Source organism: Chelonia mydas, chromosome 2 (assembly GCF_015237465.2).
Source record: "Chelonia mydas isolate rCheMyd1 chromosome 2, rCheMyd1.pri.v2, whole genome shotgun sequence".
NCBI classification, from domain to species: domain Eukaryota; kingdom Metazoa; phylum Chordata; order Testudines; family Cheloniidae; genus Chelonia; species Chelonia mydas.
In genome coordinates, this window is record NC_057850.1 from 130,301,579 (window position 1) to 130,321,790 (window position 20,212).

The following is a 20,212-nucleotide window of genomic DNA, read 5'->3' on the forward strand; positions in this document are numbered from 1 at the left end:
AAAACTAATTGACACATGTAAAAACCCTAGTGTAGTCTGAGTAATTTGTATTTTAACATGTATTAGCTGGGTATGGTCAACCCTGACCCCTACCCAGATCATATGTATTAATATACAAATTGCTCAGATTACACTAGGGTTTTAATATATTAGCATATTAGTTCACTTTTTTTAAAAAAACCACACCTTTTTCTCTAATGTGGACACCACCTCTAAGGGTTAAATTATGTAAAAAAGCATACGAGTTGTTTTCACCACGTGGAAGTATAATTTTTGTAGAAAGTGATAACTTTAATAATTTTTCTAATTAAATATATACACCATACTGGAGAAATAATAAATAAAAAAATAAGTATTTCTAGAGCACCATTCATGTACTGATTACAATGCACTTTACAAAGGTAGGTGTTATTACAGCTGGCCAAAAATGTAATTGTTTTGGGTGGGAAATGTTTTTTAGCTATCTTTGAAAGCTTGGGAATTTTCAAAAAAAATTTCTCATTAATACTCTTGAAATTTTGCAAATTATTTTCTACATTTTTGACCAGCTTTATTTTAGAGATGGGGAAACTGACGCACAAAAGGGCTAAGTGCCTTGCCCAAGTTAATGCAGTGAGTCAATAGAAAAAGGCATGGAAACCACCACATGTCTCCCCGTCACTAGACCAGTGGTGGGCAACCTGCAGCCCATCAAGGTAATCCGCTGGCGGGCCGCCAGACAGTTTGTTTACATTTGCACAGCCGCCTGCAGCTCCCATTGGCCAGGAACGGTGAACAAACTGTCTGGCAGCCCACCAGTGGATTACCCTAACTGCTGCGTGCGGCCCTCAGGTTACCACCACTGCACTAGACCATGCTTATCAATAGCTAAAAGGAAAGTAATGTATCTTATGAATTGATTTAAAACAAATTTGACTTATGCAAGAAAAATTAGGACCCTGACATAACTTGGCCCTTTTACTTTTAAGCAGAGCATTGCATCAGATCAAAACAGATGAGAAAACTTCTACTGTTGCTGACTTTGAATCATGCTGGCCAAATGTGAAGAATGTCTGACCTTTGTGCATGAGATCTGTCTGCCTAAGTACAACGCGTAAGATACTCTAGTATCAGTGATATTAACTAATTGAAAAGAGAGACACAGGAACTGTGCTGGATTTACTACTTGATTGTGTGTAGGATCAGAACAAACAGTAAAATAAGCCACTTTGTAATACCTCACTGATCATCACGCACAGGGTAGTCAAGAGCCATTTAAAAGCCTTTGTTATACAATATCCTCAACAAACCTAAACAGTCATTAATGTACTATTTAGTTTGCCTGTTAGCAAAGCAATCTAGTGAAACTGCGCTGCTAACCCATCTCATGTGCACTTTAATGGTGACTGGAGATAATTATATTTGGCTCTCTCTCTAATATGTACACGGGGTAGTCAGAACAAAACTAGCAATATCGCATTGGGATTGTTTCCTCTCAAATTAAATTAGCACTAAACTCTTCAGAATAAAAGTAACATCTCTGTGGCAGGTGCAGTTCAGCTATGAAGATTATATACTATAGCAGATGCAGGCAGTGTCTGCTGTAGGAAGGATGAATGTCAACTTCAATTCCAATACCACTTTTTCATCTACTTATACATTTCTCATACAAATTCCTTTTGGCTGATATTTGCTATGCTTGGTCTTGGCCCAAAGGCATGGATAGGAGGAGCAAAATCAGATGGGATGCCTTTTTAGTTATTTGAATACGAGGGGCTGGGAGGAGATACACTTTGTCATTTCAAACCTGGCTTGTTTTATGTATGTCATCAACACTTAAAAGTAACCCCCTCTTATAAGCCTAATAGGCACTCTAGGGGGCCAAAGAGCTGTTTAAAAATATTTCCTTATATAGGACAAGTGGAGCAAAGTCCTCGTGCTAAATGTTTAAGGTGTTAGTGGCTTAACCCAGTAGGCTTTACATGGCCCACTGTGGAAAAAGGAAGTAGAGAAATGTTCACTTTCCCACACACTGGAACTGCTGAGATCTCAGCTCCTGAAAGCATTTCAGAGGCTGTGGGAGCTTTTAGGTTTGTCAGGAGATGAACAACTTTCACAGATACTTTTGTGGGCTGGTGAACCAGCCGGTCATTAAATATCAATGCACTTCTCTAGTCTTTTGAGGCAGCAGTACAATTCTGGGTTCTTGTTTCACCAGGAGGATACAAAGCACTTGAGACACTTACTTAGTGTCAGGACTGCTGACCTGAGGAGGAATGCAGAACGAGACCCATTCCATACTGAATCGCTCGTGTGTTTTGTGATAGTGTGTTAAAGGTCTTGAATGAACACTAAAGTCATTGAAGTGTATTTTCATGCTTAAACTTTGGCTTGAACCTATTGCCTGTTATAACACATGTTTAGGTGATATGCATACCATTAATTGCAGAATGATGCCCATGATAAATTACACAAAATATGCCCTTTTGACTGCCTCGCCTGTGCTCTGCCCACTAATCACCTTCCCAGGACTTTAATATTAAAACCTCCAAGTAGCTTCAAACAGCCACCATTTTAGAAGCAAAAACTTACCATAGCGATATTTCTCTCTCCATCAAATATGGAACTTCTCCTTCCTCACCAAAATAATTTCACTGGCCTGATGTGCCAGGAAGGGTGCAATTTTTGAGTCCACTCATGAGTAATGTGACCATCCCAAATTCATGCCACTAAAACTTTCATAGTATGCCATCATATATGCCTTTTATATAATGAGAGTCTCTGAAAAAAAAGTTTGATTTAATTAGCCTTTTTTTAATTCAACTATTTAAAACTTCGTGCCTTAGAAAGCCCAGGTGTTTTAATTTTTCACATAGACTCATAGATATTAAGGTCAGAAAGGACCATTATGATCATCATTGCACAATGCAGACCACAGAATCTCACCCACCCACTCCTGCAATAAACCTCTCACCTATGTCTGAGCTATTGAAGTCCTCAAATCATGGTTTAAAGACTTCAAGGTGCAGAGAATCCTCCAGCAAGTGACCCGTGCCCCACGCTACAGAGGAAGGCAAAAAAACATTCAGGGCCTCTTCCAATCTGCCCTGGAGGAAACTTCCTTCCTGACTCCAAATATGGCGATCAGCTGAACCCTGAGCTTGTGGGCAAGATTCACCAGCCAGATACTACAGAAAATTCTTTCCTGTGTAACTCAGAACCCACCCCATCTAATATCCCATCACAGGCCATTGGGCCTATTTACCATTAATAGATAAAGATAAATTAATTGCCAAAATCATGTCCTTATTGTGTACATTAATTTCCACTTTGTAACATTTTCTTCATACATAGTTTATTAAACTGTCTCTCAGTGAGGAAAGATTCATTTACATGCAGTACGAGACAGCAGAGAAGCAAAATCCCATCTTACCGGATTCAAAGGTGTTTCAAAGAAATACAACTTTGGTTGAAAAAGAAAGGAAAATTTCAGAGCACACGAAAACGCTGAAAATCTACTCAAGTGTTTCCCAACTGACCAAAAATATCTTTGTGAAGGTCAGACCCTTTGTAGCCCCATGATAACCTTACACTGATTTCCTCATCCCCCATTCCCTGAAAATATCCTGGAATCAAGGAGTTAAACAAAGGGAGCCTTTGAAGTTATGTCTATACTGCAATCATGGTATGTACCTGCAGCTTGTGTAGATGTACCCAAGTCAACGTTAATCTAGCTAGCTCAGGTACTGGAACACTGAAGCCAGGTCAGTATGGGCTTCATCATGGGCTGTAAGAGCCTGCTCAGAACGCTGGGTCATTACATGTGGGGTTAGTCAATGCTGAAGCACATATGCTGCTGCAGCTTCACACTTCTAGTACCCAAGTAAGCTAGATCAAAGTTGATTGGATATATAAACACTAAAGCTGCAACACCCCATGATTGCATACCCTATGTTTGCAAGGGAGAGGGAGCAGTGAGGAGGAGTAGTGGTGGAAGAAGAAGCAGGTTGGAGAGAAGTCAGCACAGCACGTGGTGAGCCATTAAAAATGGCTTCCATGATTCTAAGGTTTGGTCATAGACTATGGAGGCAGATTCCCAGCTGGTGTAAACGGTTAGAGCTTCACCGTGGCTATGACAATGTAGCCATTGGAGCTAACAGAAAGCAATGTAGCACTAACTCCCTGTAAGAGTGTCAAAATTACTCCTGCTGACCTCAAAGGTGCTGGTTAAATTTAACAAATCAGAGGATCACAATCAGTACTACATAACCTGTCTTAATCAACACAGCTCAATACATTCAGAAATGCTCTGAAAAAAAGTTACGGAAGAAGGGTTTGCATTCAGTTGATATGAAATTTTCACGTGGACAGAAAAATTCCACTCAAAGCACTGCATTTCTGTAGAAGCTCTGTGAAATCTGAAATGATCAGATTTCATAAGAGTTTTTAATTTCACTGCAGATTTCGTGTCAGGTTGCATACAGCCAAGCATTATATTTGCTTTGGAAAAAGATTCAACTGCAGTTGCCTATGCTAGTGTGTGTGTGTACATTACATGCTGCTAATGCTTAATAACAGGGAAATAGCTTTAGTTCTTACTTTGTCTTCAAACTGAATTATACTTGTCTACTGAATTACAAAAACTTGAATGGCAGCCAATGTTAAATTACACTGATGCAGTTACGACACTCATTTCTTCAAGAAAGAAAATATGAATGACAAGGAGAAGATTAGATGGGAATATACAACATGAAATAGCTTCACATTTTCTTTCAGCGTTTCAGAACTTCAGGGAAATTGGCTTTTCTGATGCATCTAATTTCTCAAGTTAGACTGTATGCCAGAATTCATCCCAGTCCCCAATCCTGTGCAGCATGGTATTTGGGATTATGTACTCCACAATGCATGTCACTGTTTTGAACAAAACAAATGCCTTTTTCTATGGTGTGAAAATACAAAAGTGCTGCTAAAAAAAAAGAAAATTCAAAACTAAACAACTTACCAGTTAGGTAGAAAATTATCCAGATAAGGCTACATTTGGGATAATACTAAACAGAAGTAGAAAACATGGATAGGGAAAAAGGAGTGTGTGTTTTGGTTTTAGAGCAATGACAAGGCAACAGATTCAATAATAGCATGGTGGAACTGCAGCACATTATATGCACTATACCTTCTTTCTCTTTATGTACACATAGGTAGGGATCCTAGTTTTCCCACGATAAAAAACACAATTCTGATTAAAACAACAAAACATAAAAATCCACATTTTCCCACAATTAAAATGAAATGCTCAACTTTAGTTTTCTTACGCATATATGGGTATCAGTTGAATACAATTTTTATTGTTCCCCCCCACACACACACACATTTATCTGAGCCTCCATTATCCAGCTAACTGTATTAACTGAACCACCAGCTGCCCAGAGCTGATAATGGCAGGGCTCAGGTGGTCAGCTGGGGCTCACCGTTCTAGCCCTGCAGGGCTGACTGTCCAAGCCCCTGCCCCACATCTTAAAATAAGGGATAGAAAGCTTTTTGCCAGTTCTCCTGATTATTCCAATTTTTGATTATCCATCTGTCATAAATATAAAGGGAATGGTAAACCCCTTTAAAATCCCTCCTGGCCAGAGGAAAAATCCTCTCACCTGTAAAGGGTTAAGAAGCTAAAGGTAACCTCTCTGGCACCTGACCAAAATGACCAATGAGGAGACAAGATACTTTCAAAAGCTGGGAGGAGGGAGAGAAACAAAGGGTCTGTGTCTGTCTGTACGCTGCTTTTTGCCGGGGATAGAACAGGAATGGAGTCTTAGAACTTAGTAAGTAATCTAGCTAGGTATGCGTTAGATTATGATTTCTTTAAATGGCTGAGAAAAGAACTGTGCTGAATAGAATGACTATTTCTGTCTGTGTGTCTTTTTTGTAACTTAAGGTTTTGTCTAGAGGGATTCTCTATGTTTTGAATCTAATTACCCTGTAAGGTACCTACCATCCTGATTTTACAGGGGTGATTCCTTTACTCCTATTTACTTCTATTTCTATTAAAAGTCTTCTTGTAAGAAAACTGAATGCTTTTTCATTGTTCTCAGATCCAAGGGTTTGGGTCTGTGGTCACCTATGCAAATTGGTGAGGATTTTTACCAAACCTTTCCCAGGAAGTGGGGTGCAAGGGTTGGGAGGATTCTGGGGGGAAAGACGTGTCCAAACTACATTTCCCAGTAAACCCAGTTAGAGTTTGGTGGTGGCAGTGGTTATTCCAAGGACAAAAGATAAAGTTAATTTGTACCTTGGGGAAGTTTTAACCTAAACTGGTAAAAGTAAGGTTAGGAGGTTTTCATGCAGGTCCCCACATCTGTAGCCTAGAGTTCAGAGTTGGGGAGGAACCTTGACAGATACAATGGGCATTTGTGGGTACAAACCCCACATTTACAAGTACAAATGGTGCATTTGATGCATAGTTGGCCAAATGGCCCACACAACTGAGCCTATGAATGTGTAAATAATGTGCAATTGTATACAGACATTTGATGAGCCAGATGCAGCGGTAACAAATGGTGATTTAAATTACAGTCAGTCTCCATTGGTGTGAATGGTGTAAATTAGTATGCTGAGGGGTCACAAGAGTGAGGCTGGGAAAAGAAAAGCAACGCATAGGATATCTCAAGAAATCTTAAGAGAACTGACACCTCCTAGTTTATCTTTCGACTTCTTGGCCTGTCCTGTTGGTTATTTTTCTTGCTACAGATTCATCTGCTGTTCCTAATCATTGAGGTCACATAAACAATAGCGGTTGGAATGCCATATGCTTTTGGAGAAAAATCCCGTTGTATAAAAAAAAAATCCGTGATTTGTGTAAGAGCAGCATCACACATAGTACTTGTATGGCTCTGTTCTGAATACAAATACTGAATGCAGTTAATGGAGTTGAAAATCTTGCCATATACTTAAACGAAATCAGTATGTCCATTTCAGTAGATGATTCTGAAGCAGATACAGCAAATACCTATGGACCAGATGCTTCCTGGTTTTTACATGGGTGTGTAGTGGGGTGGAGGAAGAAGGGGAAAAGGGACTCAAGTAGCTTTATCCCTCCTAGGACTTGTCTACACTTAAAACGCTACAGTGGCACAGCTGCAGCACTTCATTGTAGATGCTACTTACTCCAAGAGCAGGCTTTTCCCGTCAGCGTATGTAATCCACTTCCAAAAGAAGCAGAAGCTAGGTTGACCGAAAGTTTTCTACATCATGGGTACATCAGCTTAACTATATTGTTCTGGGACATAGATTCTTCACACCCATGAGCAACATATCTGAGTCAACCAAGCTGTCTAGTGTAGACCAGGCCCTAGTGCATATTGCATAAGGGTCAGGCCATACTTCAGTCCCCGTACTTGGTGGAGTGCAAGGACCTCTCCATCCATACTCTGAGGGCACACAGCACCCCAAAGGGGAGCAGGAAGAGTTAGGGAAGAGGCAAAGCAATGATTCAGCAGCACAAGGGGAGCGAACTTCACCCCAAAAACCAGCATAAGCAGCAAATATGCTCCCTCCTCCCAATAAAAAGCATCAAAGGGCTGCTTCCCAAAGCAGAAGTTGTCCTCCTAGTGTACTCCCTGAAGCAATACAACTCTGCACAACCCCTTATTATGGGCTTTGTCTTAACAGTGTTGTCCCTTTTCAACCCAAAAGGCTCAAAGTTTGGGGCCCTGGGGGATGTTCCAATTGGAAGTAGAGATTGGTAGAGTCTGATATTTTTTGATGCAACCTTGTTTATTTACAAGGACTGCAGAAAGTCCTTGGTCTCTAAACACACAAGGAACCAAGAATGAAAGGAGCAGTTTTAGTGTACAGCCCCCCAAGCCTCATTGGCCAACACCACATACAAAACCACCCTCTAGATTTTTCCAGGGTCACAGTGTTCACAGGCTCCTGCTTGGCTTTGGTGCTCTCTCTCTCCACACACCCCTCTGCCCAAAACAATACTCAGCCAAAAGTGCCTTCCTGGGTGTGCACGCACACACAAACACATCCCTTTTGTCTTAGGTGGGGGTGGGGGTTATGCTGACAGTCATATTAATTGAAGGGTGAGTTCACACCTATCAATTGCAACAGGGCTTTAACTCAATCCATAACAAGGGTTCACCCAGCACATAATAGGCACAATATAGTCCACAGACTGAAGCTAGAAATTCTCTAGATGAAGGCAGGCTTTTTGAGGCTGACTCTACTTCAGTGAGCCAGGGAAAAGGTATTAGAAGGTGCACAGCTATTGTGCATTTCCTGATTTGTCCCTTAGTACTGGTGATGAGAAAGAAGGCAAGACTGGGTCTTAAATTGCGCTACTGATCACAGAAATGGAGGCATCAGCTATGGTAGAATACTAAAGATGTCATGCTTTTTCTGACACTACTGTAATACTCCACTTCCCTTCAAAAGGAAGTAAACAAGTGATCTAGAGATGCTGAGCAAAATTACAATGAAAGGCATGAGACCTCATGATCACATGTTAAAAAAAAACAAACTAAGCATCAGAGAATGACCTGCTTAGATCATCCACCTGTGACATCAAAGGAGATTTCAGCCAAATGAGATCTCTGTTGTGCAATCCCAAGCGGGGTATCTAAAACAGAATGAGAATCCAGCAGAGACTTATAGGACAATAAAAAGAATCTACAGGAGCTCTCCACATCTCCTCTCCCCAGAGAGCTCTAAACTGTTCAGCTTTGAAGCTATTTGATTTATTTTGTGTGGGAGATCCCTAGCAGGCTGACCTTTGTGCTGCTCAGAGGAGCCAAGAGCTAATTCCATGACCTTCCCCAGCTAGTCAAGCAGCAGCTATTTTTAGCTGGATTCAGCCCTGGTGTAACACCAAGATGTTCAAAGCTTATATTGATATGCTTCTTTAATTTATATAGCCGTGCTTTCTTTAAGAGCTGCATTTTAAATGTAGGTATGACAGTGTCAGGCTTCACTTTGAATACCTGAGCATTTGTTGTTTTGCATCATAATCTCAATGTTAAACAGTTTTTAACTAAAAAAAGAACAGGAGGACTTGTGGCACCTTAGAGACTAACCAATTTATTTGAGCATAAGCTTTTGTGAGCTACAGCTCACTTTAGCAGATGCATCCGATGAAGTGAGCTGTAGCTCACGAAAGCTTATGCTCAAATAAATTGGTTAGTCTAAGATGCCACAAGTCCTCCTTTTCTTTTTGCAAAGACAGACTAACACGGCTGCTATTCTGAAACCAGAGTTTTTAACTGTTACTTTAGATCAGTATTTTACAACATATTAGTCAAGCCTGGCTTAGTCTTTGTAGTCTCTTTCTGGAGAAAATTATGCCAAACATGACTTAAAAATCTCCTTTAATAGTACACACATCAATGAACTCCACATGCCAGTGTCTGATACCAAGCTAATCAAGATTAATGGATTCATTTACCAGGTGGTTACAATGTTATTAAAATGCAAATGGTTGGTTTCTGTTAATTGTTTAATATCAGATACAATTAATCTGGGGAGCTTTACATTTTCAGTTCATCTGAGAAGCTTGAAATAAAAATAATAATAATTTAAAAAACTGTAAGAGAAGTCTTTTCCCCTTCACAGGGCTCTCAGCAAATAGAATACAAAACAAGGTAGCTGTTGTAAACAAGAAAAGGAAGAGAACATTTGGATACTTTGTGCCCATTTCATAGTATTAGATTGAGGGGTGGAGGGAAAGAAGGAAAAAAGATCAACAATATTCCTAACTGAGCACAAATTTATTTGAAGTCCTGAAAAGCCATTAACATCTGATGGGAAACAATGAACTCAAAACAGCAGGACACTGAGCCCTCTGGCCCTAACCCCACAAAGCACCCATTACAAAGTTTAGAGTTAATCACATGCTTAAATGCTTTTCAGGATTAGGTCCAGAGTGCTCTGCACCTGGCAAGATTAAACCTACATGAGTCAAAGAACTTCTTTCAGTCCAGTGTAGTAACTGAAGCAGGTAGCCGCATGCCAGTTGGCTCCTAGAATTTAACATTTGTTTTAATATCATTTTATATGGATACCCAGAGGAGGCCTTAGAAAACTTTCATATTTGGATAGTAAGTGGTCCATAACTGATCCAAATCCTGCATTTCAGTACTCTGTATCACTTACCATTAGTATCCAGAGCATACTCTTCGCGATATAATGCCTTCATTTCACATGGGCGACTTGACCAACTTGAATCTGGTTTCCTACATGAACGGATAGCTGCAGAGTAGATAACCCCCAAACCAGTATAGACCCTTCTGTGTCTCTCACTGAAGAGAGTCAGACCAAAAGATAATTATCTCTGAACATTAAGTTTCTCTTTTATATTCTCCTCTCGCATATACTGATGTTTAGTGCAAGAAAAGGAAAATTGAATACATGCCCTTTACTTTAGGCTGAAGTATTAGATATTAGTTCCTTACTTTTGAGCATCATGTTTTTGCCTAAAAATTGAAAAATGAGCACGATCACAGAAATGGATAAAAGAATAAGATCAGCATATCATTTAAGGATTTTTGAACACATGTATTATGGTATGTTAAAAAAATGAATATATGTGGATGACTGTTTAGCTACCCATTTACAATTTTCTAGTGAAAACTGAATTGTATGGGCAGATTCCCTGATTAACAGGTAAATTTAGATAAATGAAAGGGTCATTTAAGCCACAATTATGGAGAGGCAGAGAAACATATGAACCAGTAAAGCAGAAAATTGAGCATTAATACTAGAGATCTTGTGATATTTGTATAGGTAGAAGATTGAGCCTTATAAAGAACAACAAACATGCATTTGTTATAATCCACATATATTTGGATCTTTGTGAAAGAAGGATGCTCTTGTGGGTAAGGCAATGTGGGTTGAGTTCCTGGCTCTACTGCAGACTAATCTCTCCCTGGCTCCAGCCTACATCTGTCAGGGTTAATAATACTTCCATATTCAGAACTGTTGTGGAGATAAAGGTCTGAATGTTTTTGAGGTATTCTGATACCATGGGGAAGGGGCCATGTAAATATTTAGACAGAGGTAGATATATGTTGCCTGTTTTTATGGCAAATACTTCACCCTATAATTTTTATAGCAAATATGCTTATTTCAAACAGTATTGTGCAGATAGTACACTAGAAAGAACTAACTATTTTAGCTAATAGGGCATTTAAGGGCCTGGAACAACTGGCATTACTGGGTGTAATGCTTTTTACAGTGAGCAGTCACATTGTGAAGCCTTGGGGGACAGGCCAGTGGCACAAATATTGCTTGCCATTTTCTAGGAATGAATCCTCACTCAGCCTGGAGTGTGTCAAATCCTGTTGGCTCAAGAGGATTCAATTTGGACATCTCTGTATCAGCAGTGATTCCTGAAAGATCTAAGTAGATTCTGCAGCTGGAAAACAGGACTCTGTCTGGTTTTGGATGAACACCAAACCTACAGAAAGCAGTACATCTATAAGAGGCCAACTTTTAAAACCATCCATTCCCATCTTTGAAGTGGTTCATCTCTGTTTTGGTCCTTCACAACTTCTGTTTAATCTTGACTCAGATTTCTTGGCTTTTCAAATGCTCAGGTTTGTATTCAGCTATAATCTTCTAATTACAGTGTTGTAAACTCACTGTCTATTCCTGCTCTTAACTATCTTACATTTTTTTGGTTGGCTGTCAAACTATTTGTCAGATGTATACTGACAAATAATCCCTCCTTCTTGGTTCAGTGTATTTCTTATTTGGATTTTTCTTCCAGACAGACTGGTGTGGATTAAAAGTAGTTTGCTCCTTTGTGTGCATTTGGTTCTTTGAAATTCCAGGCAGTTGAATAAAGCAGTTTATCTTACCTGTTTAATTACACATGCCTTGTTTGTCTCTATATAGCAGTCTTATCAAACAAAAAAGCCAATTTTGATTGTCAAGTGAATATTATGAACTATGAATCATTGCTTCATGATGACTCACTGTCTTTCTTTGCGAGTTCCTTCTTTTCTATATGCATTAAGGGGTTTTTTTCTTAAAATGAAGACACTTAATCTTTTTAAAGTTCATACATAAATGAATTTGAATGTACTGTGAAAGGAAATAGTAGAAATACATTTATGACTTAAGGTGAAATCAAGTCAATGTTATACTGACTTACAATAGAAACATTCAGAATTAACTGAACTCACTCAAAACTTGAAGTGGTCTTTTTGTATTAAAGAACATTTCTATTTTGAAAGCTTCTGAAAACAAAGCTAGAAGGCTAAAAGGTTGTATTTAAGATTGTCGAACCCATGAAATATTATACCTATTCCTATGTTCATCCCATCACTATTCCATTGTTTTGTTGACTTTCTAGCTCTACTTTCTGCTTCAACAATCATTTGATCTCCCATTGCTGATTCCCTCTTCATCTGGTATCAAAATATGAGATAGGTGAAGACAAAAATCAAAAGAATGTGTGATCACAGAACAATGGGGAAGGAAAGGAATATTTTCTCCAGTGAGACCTCACTCACAAATGTGATATGTAGAAAATGTCTGACACAGCAGATGCACTGCAAGAACTCAAAGGGAAATCACCACTTACTAGGAAATCATATGACCTGAACAATATATCAAAGAAGATGCTGAAGCATAGCAGTGAACATATCCAGAATAGTCTTCTAGAACTATATAACCTTACCCTCAAATCTGAATAGTTCCATGAGACATGGTCAAATGGACTAATTACCTCAATATACAAAAGCGGAGATGCCCTCTACCCAAAACTACAGAACTACCTGTGTTAGCAACAATATCGGTAAACTATTATGTAGCATCTTCAATACAAGAATACAGGATTGTGACCAGCCACAATATAATCCAGAAAAACCAGACTGGATTCCTCCCTCAGATATGTGGCACTGAACCCATCTTTACCCTACAGCGGGCTAGGCAACCTATGGCACGCGTGACAAAGGCGGTGCACGAGCTGATTCAGTGGCACTCACACTGCCCGGGTGGCTCTGCATTTTAATTTAATTTTAAATGAAGCTTCTTAAACATTTATGCTCAAATAAATTGGTTAGTCTCTAAGGTGCCACAAGTACTCCATTTCTTTAAAGATTTTAAAAACTTTGTTTACTTTACATACAATAATATAGTTTAGTTATATATTATGGACCTATAGAAAGACTTTCTAAAGATGTTAAAATGTATTCCTGGCATGCAAAATCTTAAATTAGTGTGAATAAAGGAAGATTCGGCACACCATTTCTGAAAGGTTGCTGATCCCTGCCCTACAGGTTCTCATTAACCAATATGTAGTTGGGGGAGGGCGGCAGGGAGGGAAAGGGAAAAAACCCTATTTCATAGGTTTCAGTTAAGTTTTTGACTCAGATACCCAGGATAGAACCTCCAATTGTTAATATTAACTTGGTGGGAAAACACATTAAACCACTCTCATAAAATGCCGGCTGATGACCCTGGTCATTAAAGCTGGTCAAAAATTGTCTGTCAAAAAACTTGATGGATGGGTTTTCAATTTTTAAAAAGCCATGGGAAGTATTTGCTTTTCTTAAAGAGTTTTTCCTTGGAAAACACTCGTAAACCAAAAGTTTTCATCCAAGCATGATTTTTTTTTCCTCCTTAAGTTTCAACAGAGAATTTTTTAGTTGAAAATTAATCAGAAAATATATATATTTATTTTCCAGTTTCTCTACAGTGCAAGGAAGAACATCGGAACCAAAATAATATCCACTATCCTTCCCTAGAATTAATACCTGGAGACTTGCCCTAAGTCTAGGCTACGTAGCGAGGCCCTAATGAACCAGGGTCCCTGTAGCTTCACTGGTTCATTATGAACAACATGTATCACACTCCAGGATTTGTATTAGAAGAGGGAGTGCCTGATCTTTAACGCAAAACTAGTAAAATTGGTTTTCTGCACCCTGAACTCTGGTGCTTAGCACTTCATAGGACATTATGTCCTATGGACACTATGTCCATAAGGACATAGGGTGCCACCAAGAAAAAAAAAAGAAGTGCTATGGGGACATGTAGAAGTGAAGCAAGCAGTAACAACATTTAAGAGAATGAAAACTCCAGGGTTTCCATCTCTTACATCAGTACCCAGTAGAGAAGGAGATACAGACAGAGAGGAGCTCATATAACTTCAGTTAGCTACTGTGGAAAATTTTATTGTTCATGCTGCAAAACTGACATGAACACAAAATGAACGCTTTTCACAGGGGATGGGGAGAGCACTCAAAAATTTGAAGGGACAGGTCAACACACCATCCTCCTAATCTAAGTAAGTCACCTTGTGACTATATATGCATGTCTACACTCAGATTAGTCTCCAGCTGACATAAGTGTCCCAGTTACATTGAGGCAGTAAAACCACCTCCCCGAACAGAGTAAAGCTGTGGTTGACGTACAGACAATGTGAGATTAGACAACGAATGACCTGTGTCAATCCTAACAGTCCTCCAGCAGCTGTCCCACAATACCCGATTCCCTGTGACAAGTGTTCATTTTGGTCACAATTTTATACTCCACTGCCCAGAGGTTATGGAGACCAGAAGCCACCATCCCTTATGTTAATCCCACCCCTGCATTTCAAAAATTGATTTTTCCTGATTGCTCACCATAACGAGCACACCTAGTAGCTCACTTGTGTGCAACTGCTCATGCCAGTTTGTAGAGTAAGCACTTTGGCTCCTACGCCCCAAGCGCCGGCTCTGCACCTCCCATTGGCCAGGAACCGTGGCCAATGGGAGCTGTAGGGGCAGTGCCTTTGGATGGGTCAGGGCCCAGAGGTGGAGCCTGCAGATGGGGCAGGGCACAGAGCTGCCTAGCCACGGTTCTATGTAGGAACCACAGGGGGGACATGCCGCTGTTTCTGGGAGCTGCTTGATAAGTGCTGCTGGGAGCTTGAACCCCTGCCCCCCCATACTCCAACCCCATGCCCCAGCCCTGATCCCCCTCCTGCCTTCCAAATCCCTCAGTCCCAGCATGGAGCACCCTCCTACACCCCAAACCCCTCATCCCTGGCTCCACACCAGAGCCCACACCCCCAGCTGGAGCCCTCACTCCCCTGCCCCAGCCCAGAGCTCCCTCCCACACTCCAAGCCCATCATTTCTGGCCCCACCCCAGAACCCACAAACCCCTGCCCAGAGCCCATACTCCCTCCTACACCCCAAACCCCTGTCTCAGCCCAGAGCCCCTTCCCATACTCTGAACCCCTCAGCTCCACCCCCTACCCCAGAGGCCCCTCCTCCACACAAAACCCCTCATCCCTGGCCCCACCCAGAGCCCACATCCCCAGCTGGAACCATCAGCCCATCCTGCACCCCAACTCCCTGCCCCAGCTCGGTGAAAATGAGCAAGTGAGGGTGGGGAGAGTGAGTGACAGAGGGAGGATGGAGTGAGCGTGGTGACGGGGCCACAGAGGAAGAGCAGGGCAGGGCAGGGGTGTTAAATTTTGTGCAAGTAGCAAGCTGGCAACCCTAGTTTTGTGTCATGATGTGCAACCAATGTTTTTCCACAAATCAAATCTTTGCTGTGCTTTAAATATATTTATGCATCTATAGTGACTGATTAGGAGAGCTGGCATTGTTCAAAACAATTTCAGACAGAACTAGTTATCTTTAATTCTTTCTATTTGTTAACTGTGATCAGAAAATGAAACGTTTGCTGCTTGGACTCTCCATCCATTGGCGTTCTCCTTGAAGAGTGGGAATTGTGAAGATGTAAAAAGATGACCTGGACTTACCAATACTGCATTCAGAAAACTCTCCAAGATGTGGAAGGCTAAAAACATTTAGATAAAAGTGAAAATCAGTGTATATGAGACAATTGTCATGCCGATACTGTGGTATGGTCACAAATGTTGAAGTCTAAGGAAAGCTGACAAACATAAGATTTTGACTGCAGAAATGGACTGGTTGATGGGAATACTGAGAGTTTGAGGACTGGAGAAATTAAAAATAATGAAGTGATAAGATAGGACAAGAAATAAATGCTGCTACAGAAGATTCAAGAAAGATGACTGCAATGGTTTGGACATCTGTCAAGAATGGAGCCAGAAAGTTTACCATACATGGCAATATACACCAAAGTGCAAGGAACTAGAAATAGAAGACGATTAAGGATGTGTTGGACAGACATTGTGAAGAATGACAGAACAAAAAAGGTTTAAAGATGAACTATTAAGCTGGTACAAGTGAAAGAAAGATCTCATTTGGCCCCCATCATCGCAGCTGAGCTGAAAGGTGGGAATCAAAGAAACAAAAAAAGTTTGGCTTGGATACTTGGTGCTGTGGGAAATAATGTTTGTGGGAAGAAGACTTCCTCCAGACAACTCAAATGCTCTTACAGGTGTAAGGCTGACAAAAAATGTATCTTATCTCAGTGCAAGGGTACTATATCTACCAAGTGTGTAAGATTTACTACATTCTTAACTTTTTACAGAAATCATAACATTTTGGTGAAACACAGCTTCCCCATACTTTGTTTTAGAACCCCGGCTGCTTCCTCTCTACATTTCAGCTGGTTAGTTGCTACTTTTTCTAACAGAAAAAGGATCTTTATAAAAGATAGGAATTAGTTCTCTGATGCATCTTTTATCCTGACATAGGTATCAGATAGAGATAAAATACAATTGCAATAGGTGGAAGATTTATTAAAGGAAGAGAGATTTGGCTGAGACAGCACAGTGACACGGAAACTAAATATAGTTTGAGGAAAAGTAGTTTAGGCCCGGTCAAAAACAGACAGACACTTGCAGGATACTGAACTTTTTACTTCGCTAGCTATTTTATTTTAAAAGAGAATATTGTATTTCAAAGGCCAGATGCTATTAAAATGATTTTTTGATTTTTCTTTGAGTCTGTGTTTAATCTCAGTGCCTCTGTGCTGACCTGTGGTGAGAATGATAGGAAAAATACAATTTAACTTCAGATCAAATGTCTTTAATTCCTGCCCCATCCTATGAGTCCATTTTTAACAGTTCTTTTCACAGCAAAAGCCTCTGAGGAAGGGCTTGACTAAGAAAATCCCAATTCCAGGCTATTTTTTCTCACCCTGGCTTGCTTGCTGGTGGGATAGATGGGATGAAAGCTGCATGCACAAAATACATGAGTAAGAATGAATAGGCAGTCATATATGCAAAATGTATAGCTGCATGTACAAAGTGGATAATTACACATCAGCACCCATTTTCATGGACAATTATTCATTTTGCATATACATTCTATGTATGAAGGCATTATCTCTGTATACCCACACATACTTATTTTGTATGCCCAAATTAGGCATCTATTTTTGATAGTTTGGGTCTGATGGGTTTTCAAGTCTGGGATTATGGGAATTCAAACTAAGAGGTCTCAAGGGCACAGGGATGCAACCTCTCTTCGGTTCCATATGGATTATTGTAATTTGCATTCACATATCCCATTGTCTGGTGTGGAGGAGAACATTATGCCTGTTGAGAATTGGGGCCTAATTCCATTTGCCCAACTCAAACATAAATATTAGTATGACACTGCACCTGTGTGATGGGGTCAAGACTCACCACCGCTGATGCCTCCCGCTGGTTGCTCTGGGAATTAGCTCGACTGCTGTAGGGTGTCCTCGACATATGGTAGCTTACCCAGTGCCTCCACCCCTCTGTCCTGGGTCCCGCATTGCTCCCTGCTCTGTGGCGTCCTCTGCAGGACACTCTGCATCCACTTCAGGACACTGTCCTCCGGCAGTACCCACCACTCTGGTCTTACCCTCTTCTGGGGCGGGGCATTGTTAACAGCAGTTCTTCCATTTGTCCCAGCCTCAGTGGCCAACCACGACCCTAGAGTCTAGCCCCTTGTCTCAGGGGCAGGTTGCAGTCTGTCTTGGCCTCTCTCCTCAATGGCCAGGGACAGTGCGGGGGGCGGGAAGGACTGAGGCCCACCTGCTACTCTGGTTCCTGACCCAGGGACCCTCTAGCAACAGCCTCCTTCTACCCTGTCATAAAAATAAAGGGAAGGGTAACCACCTTTCTGTATACAGTGCTATAAAATCCCTCCTGACCAGAGGCAAAATCCTTTCACCTGTAAAGGGTTAAGAAGCTAAGGTAACCTCGCTGGCACCTGACCAAAATGACCAATGAGGAGACAAGATACTTTCAAAGCTGGAGGTGGGGAACAAAGGGTCTGTCTGTGTGATGCTTTTGCTGGGAACAGATCAGGAATGCAGCCTCAGAAACTCTGTTAAATTAGTAAGTAATCTCACAAGAAATGCGTTAGATTTCCTTTTGTTTAATGGCTGGTAAAATAAGCTGTGCTGAATGGAATGTATATTCCTGTTTGTGTCTTTTTGTAACTTAAGGTTTTACCTAGAGGGATTCTCTATGTTTTGACTCTGATTACCCTGTAAGGTATTTACCATCCTGATTTTACAGAGGTGATTCTTTTATCTTTTCTTTAATTAAAATTCTTCTTTTAAGAACCCGATTGATTTTTCATTGTACTTAAGATCCAAGTGTTTGGGTCTGTGTTCACCTGTACAAATTGGTGAGGATTTTTATCAAGCCTTCCCCAGGAAAGGGGGTGTAGGGCTTGGGGGGGGGGGGGGGATTTGAGGAAAAGATGTCTCCAAGTGGGCTCTTTCCCTGTTCTTTGTTTAACACGCTTGGTGGTGGCAGCATAGGGTTCAAGGACAAGACAAAGTTTGTACCTGGGGGAAGTTTTTAACCTAAGCTAGTAAGAATAAGTTTAAAGGGTCTTTCATGCAGGTCCCCGCATCTGTACCCTAGAGCTCAGAGTGGGGAAGGAAACTTGACATGTCCTCCTTCTCTCCCCTTTCGCCTGCCTATTTTTCTGGGCCACTTCACCCTTGGCAGTACATACCTTCTCAACCCCTCTTAGCAAGGGCCACAGCCTGGCAGGTATCTGGGCCAAAGTCCTGCTCTGCTTCCCAAAGCCTGCCCAGCACTGCTCTGTCCAAGGTGCTACTCCTTAGCTCAGGAACCAGTTCTTCTCCCTCACTACTCAGCAGGTGACTGCCTTCTCCTCTGCTAGGCAGCCTTTATATAGGACCTAGCCCGACCCTGATTGGCTGCCTCTTTCCCTGCTCTGATTGGCTCTCCCCAGGCCTTCTCTGATTGGCTGCTGGTCTGTGCAGCCTGTCAGGCCTGGTTCAGCCCTTTTTCTCAGGGGGTGGGGCACCGCCCCACCACAACCCCATACTCTTCATAGTGATATTATTATGATATGATTATCGCATAATGATGTTACATTTAGTACATACAGGGCATGTAAGATGTCATTGGAAAAGTTATGATTTGCTGAATTTGAATATCCTATTTGTGTGCATGTATTATTTTTGTATCTGAAGTTATGAATATTGACTATGTATCTGTATTTCACGTATAGTCACACCTGGGTGACACCCACAAGGCAAGGTGCTTCCAGTCTAAATAACTGGTTGTGAAGAGCCCATTCAGGGTAATGGGCCATTTGGGGAAATAATAGGCCTTGGAAGAAGCATATCCCCCTGGTGAGCCTTCCTGCAGACATATCAGTCAGCCTTTAAGTAATGGCTTCTATGACTCTGCAAGGGCATGTGACCATCCCACATGACTCTGAACTCCATTTTGAGGGCCTGTATTTTTCCACAAACTTGTCCTGGAACTGTTTGTAAAACAAAGGGTTCCCATGCTATGCCAAAAGCTATATAAGGCAGGGAGTGCCATCATCTGTTGTTCTTCACTCCCCCACAACAGAACACCTAAGAGAAGCTCTGAAAGAAAAGGACTTGGAATGGGAGCGGGGATCCCAAGCTGCAAAGCAAGTGCAGCTTGTGCCTGGAGAATCTGCAGGCTTGTTTGTGTCATCAGTCAGGGTGAGAAATGTTAATTCATATTCAATCTATCTAGTATGTTAAGTTTAGTTTGTGTTTTTGTTTATTTGCTAGGTAATCTGCTTTGATCTGCTTGTTATCCCTTATATTCACTTAAAATCTATCTTTTTTTTTAGTTAATAAACTTGTTTATATTTAAACCTAAACCAGTGTGCCTTTAAGTGAAGTGTCAGGGAGAAAATCCCAGCTTGGTTACAAGTGTGCATATTCCTCTCCACATTGAGGGAGGGGTGGACATATTAATGAGCATACACTGTACAGATCCCTGTGCAGTGCAGATGATATAGTTTTGGGTTTATACTCCAGAGGGCAGTGTGTGCCTGGGGAACTGGGAAACTGGCTGGGGTCTGCTGTTTACAC

General features: G+C 41.0%; 1 long non-coding RNA gene across 1 annotated transcript in view; it reads right to left on the bottom strand.

Annotated features, from left to right (window-relative positions):
* Positions 1–18,974, bottom strand: part of LOC122464577 — a 42,246-nt gene extending 23,272 nt beyond the window's left edge. Inside the window, exons 1-2 of the long non-coding RNA XR_006288752.1 lie at positions 18,841–18,974; positions 2,572–2,760 (exon numbers count right to left, since the gene is read on the bottom strand). This is a non-coding gene — a long non-coding RNA (uncharacterized LOC122464577). The remainder of the gene's footprint in view (positions 1–2,571; positions 2,761–18,840) is intronic.
* Positions 18,975–20,212: the final 1,238 nt, after the last annotated feature.